Here is a 6,000-nt window from a genome sequence, read left to right on the forward strand (position 1 = left end):
ATTTAGTGCAAGCTACCACCAGTCAATACACCAGCTCAGTGGCCTTGTGGTTAGAGTGTCCACCCTGAGATTGGGAGGTCATGAGTTTGATCCCCAGCCGAGTCATACCAAAGACTACCAAAGACTAAAAATAGTACCCGATGGGACGTTAGTGCCTCCCTGCTTGGCACTCAGCAAACCCATTTAATTCCATCTGTCACAATAGTGACCTAAAAAAACTTGTTCAGTTCTGAGGCTCTAAACATTTTACTGAATGATGCATCAATGCATTTCTAGCAAACATTGTAATAATAAAGGGTCTCAATGAAATATGTGCAGTTTTACATGTTTAGTGTAAAATGTCACGTGGCCAGAGTTGTTTACTTCCTGGTTGCATCATGAGAAGAGGATGGCTGTGTCAAAGCTCCCAAACAAACGGTTAGTAAAGTATGTTAACATAAAGATAGGACAAATATTTTTGGTACACATCATCTTTAAGGGGTCTAGTATTGACATATGTATTTGCAATTACTCAACTTTGTTCAGTGTGGTCATAAAATGAGTAAACATGTCAACGGCAACAATAGTGACTGACCGGTGGGATAACACAGTGCATCTAGGTATACACATACTTATATGAATGAATGAATGAATGGACTTTATTGTCATTGCTACAGTACAGGTACCAAACAACGAAATTTAGGAGGGGTGGCTCCCCTGGTGTTAGGAAAGGGGAGAAGAAAAAAAACTTTAAAAAAAAAAATCACAAGAAGGGAAGGAGCTGGTTTACATAAATAAAGGCTATGTACACTATCCACTGTACTATACTGTACAGATAGACGACTAGGGTTGTCATATTGCACAATAGTATTGTTTCACGTTATTTAAAGTGTCACAGTTTGCAGGCTTGAAATGTACATGTTTGTGCCTCAGCACTATATGCATACACAGTGCTTAATTTGTGCCAGAGGGGCCAGTCAGAAGAGCCAAGGGCCTCTACAAACCAGAGAGGCCAGTCAGAAGAGCCCAGGGCAAAGCTGCAGGTGGTCAAAAATAAAGATAGAGTGTTCAAATTATCAAAGATAATCCCCCACTCTCTGTACCTCTCTCCTGCTTCCATCTCCCCTCTGCTGCCGATTTATCTAAACTCATCCGGAAATCCAAGCCATCCACCTGCCAACTTGACCCCCTGCCCTCCTCCCTGGTCATAGCCTCCCTCCCCTCTCTCCTGCCCCTGATAACTACAATCATCCATTCCTCCCTCACCTCTGGTTCTGTCCCATCATCTCTCAAATCCGCAGCCGTAACACCAATTCTGAAGAAACCTGGTTCAGACCCCAACATCTTCAATAACGTCCGTCCCATCTCCAACCTGCCATTTCTTTAAAAAATCTTGGAAAAAGTGGTGGCTTTACAGATTCATACTCATCTCTCTAACAATAACCTCTATGAACAGTTCCAGTCTGGCTTCTGCCCCCTTCACAGCACAGAAACAGCCCTCCTCAAAATCACAAATGACCTCCTGATGGCAGCTGACTCCGGACTCATATCCATCCTCATCCTACTCGATCTGAGCGCCGCTTTCGATACTATATCGCACTCCATCCTCCTTAACCGTTTAGCCTCCATTGGTATATCTGACACCCCTCTACACTGGTTCCATTCCTATCTCTCTGGCCGCACTCAGTTTATACAGTTAAAATCATTCGCATCCCATCCGTCCCCCCTCTCCTCTGGTGTTCCCCAGGGCTCTGTCCTTGGCCCTATCCTCTTCATCATCTACCTCCTCCCACTTGGTCTGATTTTCCGTAAATACAACATCCATTTCCACTGTTATGCGGATGACACCCAGCTCTACGTTTCCTCCAAACCCACTTCCACCCTCCCTCCCTCCTCCCTCTGTGCCTGTCTACATGAACTTAAATCCTGGTTCACTTCAAATCTCCTCAAACTAAACAGTAATAAAACAGAGGTAATTCTCATTGGCTCCAAATCCACACTCACCAAGCACCCCAGTTTCACCCTCAACATAGACAACTCCTTGGTTTCCCCCTCCCCCAGGTTAAGAGTCTGGGTGTCGTCCTCGACAGCACCCTTTCATTCCACTCCCACGTCAACAACACCATCCGGTCTGCTTACTTCCATCTTCATAATATCAACCGCCTCCGCCCCTCACTCACTCCCAACAGCGCCGCAATCCTGGTCCACTCCCTCGTCACTTCCCGCCTAGATTACTGTAACTCCCTTCTCTTTGGTCTCCCCCACAAACTGCTCCACAAGATCCAACTGGTCCAGAACGCTGCTGCCCGTATTGTCACCAGAACCCCTGTCATCAGTCACATCACCCCCATTCTACACCAACTCCACTGGCTCCCCATCAAACACCGCATCGATTATAAAATCCTTCTCCATACTTTCAAGGCCATCCATAACCTCGCCCCTCCATACCTGTCCGACCTCCTCCACATCAACATTCCCACCCGGTCCCTCAGGTCTGCCTCCTCCATCAACCTGACCGTCCCCCCAGCCCGTCTGTCCACCATGGGGTTTAGAGCCTTCAGCCTCTCCGCCCCTCGCCTCTGGAACTCCCTCCCCCCCGACATCAGGAACATTGATTCAATCTCTTCATTCAAAACCCACCTGTTTACGCAGGCATATCCGTCTTGATTTACTGTTCCCGTGCTGCTCTGCTGCTGGCTATGTTTTATACTGTATATTTCTATGTATTTTGTGTTTTGAATTTTGTGGCTGTTTTTAGATTTGTTGTTGTACCTTGAAATGCACCTTGAGTGCCATGAAAGGCACCTTATAAAATAAATGTATTATTATTAAAGAGGCCCATCACTGCTGTGATTCCAAAATACTTAGTATACAGCCCAAACACTGCAGAATGTGTAAAATAAAGCTGCCCCGACCCAATGGATGTTTTCCTACTAATGTATCCACCCACCCTAAAAGAGATCACCATTGAAATGTCCAACCTGTACTCCACCCAGACCCAGAACAAGCAGCTGTATCTGAGTAAGGATGAGCTACTTACATTCTATGGGAACCTTATACAGCTCTGTTCCAAGAAGACACATGTACTGGTCACTTGACATAGATGTACACAATGAAAGCATTTCAGATGCAATGCGGAGAAATCGGTTTGATTAAATAATGGCTTCAGTTCATGTGGTTGACAACACAAAGATCACTGACGACCCATCTTTTAAGGTTAGGCCCATTTTCTCCGAGCCCACTCAGTCATGCCATTTCAGGAATGGCTGTCAGTGGATGAGAGCATGATCCCATACTATGGCCGACATGGATGTTAGCAGTTCATAAGAGGTAAAACAATCAGCTTTGGTTACAAGCTATGGAGCCTTGCCTCATCCAGTGGTTACATGTATCACATGGAGCCATATGGTGGATCTCACACTCTCCTCCCTGAGACTGGGTTGGGTCAAGGACCCAGTGTCGTTCTCGGTCTTTCAGAGCAAGCTCAGGTGCCTCAAGGTTGCAAGTTCATTCACGGCAACCTTCGCTTGCACTCCTCAACGAAATGATAAAAAGAGGATATGGGAGCTCTGGAACAATGAGGCAAAATCGTCTGTTTGATGTCCCATTGAAGCCACAGAAGGACTTCATGAAGCTACCCCGGGGAACCTCTGAGGTTCTGACCCAAGGAGACAAGTTGCTGGTCCGTTGGAAAGACAATAACATTGTCACAGTGGCAACGAACATAAATATAAATAATAATAAATACAGTGAGACCTCTGTCAAGAGATGGAACAAGGAACCCATCTTTGCATGGTCTCTCAACAGTGCAGTCGTAAACAGCATTTCTTTTACAGAGATGTTATGGGAGGGACCATCGACCTGCTCACCTTCTCACAGATAGTAGCACAGTCTCTCATGCAAAGGTTTGGCACAAAACCACTGAGCCAAGGAGATCTCTACTGGTTGCTACTGTTGAAGATCAGGCAAGATTTGACAAAGCTTCTCACTGGCCAATCAACACCATGCACCGGGTCCGGAGATGCCGTCAATGTGACCAACGCACTACCTTTGGATGTGAGAAATGCAAAGTGCCACTGCACATTGAGTGCTTCAAGGTATACCATGGACAGTAGAAAAGGAGATAAGAGTTGATGAAAAAGGGAGAAAATTCAATAAAGAGTGAAGAGAAGCAGTGCAAGGATGAAAACAAAAGTTGTCGAAAAAGGGAAAAAGACAATCAAAGTGACTGAAATGTTTTTGGAAAAAGGTGAATTGATACTGAAATTGATTCAAGGCATACTGTATGACAGTAGTTCTGACTGATCGTCGTTCAAAATAATGATGCACAAACTAATCGTTCACTTGGTTCTGAATCATACCTCTATGTTTTATATAGATATATATATATATATATATAATGTTATTTTGTTTTGTAGGCCTCTACTTGAATGCATGTTCTACAGGCTACCTCTATCTTAAATGTTACCTTTATGTTCAATGTGAATGAATCACACGATTTGCTATACAGTTAGTGAATGTTGCACTAAAATGTCACAATGAAAATATTACATGATGATTATTGCATTAAAGTCCAAGTTCAAAAGTTACAATAAAGTTACAATATTAATGTTTCAATACATGTTGCACTAAAATAAGAATGTTAGAATGTGTGTTACAATAAAGTGACAATGTTGAAATATGTTGATGGTTGTTGTTTATTTGTCTTTTCTCTCTGCATTCATATCGGTGTTGGATAAGGGTTTTTGATATGTAATAGTCACACTAAAATGTGATAGAGCATTCTAGTGGCAATGCTGGGGACTGACAGTGACAGAGTTTTAGATGTGTTAATAACTGTACTGGGACATATAGGAATTTCTATGACTGCATAGGAGAAATATGTTAATTCAGTCTATAAATGGTAAGTACAACACATTATACCACCGGTCACAATTGTGACCGACAATAAAACACACTTTTTCCATGAAAATTTCAAAAAAGAATGATTTATTATTTCAAAGGGTTACTAATGACACATGATTTGGATATTTTCATATCTGGGAAAAATTCGGGATTAAATGGGGGGTTGGAGACCCTGCGACATACCAGTGTCATGTCCAGGGGGTGTACTTGTACATCAAGCTGCTTCATGCTACTGAAACAGGAGATAGGCTCCTGCTCCCTAAGGGCCATTAGGCTCGAGAACCATCGGTTCTCAAGGCTACTTATCTTACCACCAGTCAATCAAAAACTCTGGTAAGAATTAGGAAATTGACGTGAGCAAGCCAGCCACAATGTCACTGGTTGAATAGTTGTTCTGAGAACTTCCGACATCAGAAATACTTGAACATGCTCGTCATAATATGTTATATGATAACAACATCACCAACTGGGAAGCTCCCAGTTTTCAAGGAGCACTTAAACACGCCATTACTTTATAATAATAATAATAATAATCAGAATCAGAATCAGAAGACTTTATTGCCATGACATGTAAACATGTTAGGAATTTGGTTTGGGACAGTGGAGCACGGTTTACAGCAGGACAGGTGCAAGACAGGACAAGACAGTGCAAACCAACATCATAGTGCAAGAGTCATAATTAATATAAATATAAAGTGCAGAGATCAAGTGTTCAAGTGTTCATATCCAGACAGTCCAAAGCTCTCTGGGTGGGGGTGGAGGGAGGGTAGATAGATAGGGGTCAGGTCAGGGGGGGGGGGGGGGGGGGGGGCAGCGGCATTTAGGAGCCGGATGGCTGTGGGGAAAAAGCTGTGTGCATGTCGGGCCTTCACAGTTTTTAGGGACCGCACCCTCCTGCCTGAGGGGAGCGGGGCGAAGAGACCGTGTCCTGGGTGTGCGGGGTCAGCCATGATCTTCCTGGCCCTCCCCAAAGCCCTACTTTTAAACAGGGCCTCAAGGGGGGGCAAAGGGCAGCCAATCACCCTCTCCGCCGAGCGTATCACCCGCTGCAGCTTGGCCTTGTCCTTGGCCGCTGCAGCGGGGAACCAGATGATGATGGCGGAGGTGACGATGGAC

This window comes from Nansenia antarctica (genome assembly GCF_963989245.1).
Source record: "Nansenia antarctica genome assembly, chromosome: 6".
Classification (NCBI taxonomy): domain Eukaryota; kingdom Metazoa; phylum Chordata; class Actinopteri; order Argentiniformes; family Microstomatidae; genus Nansenia; species Nansenia antarctica.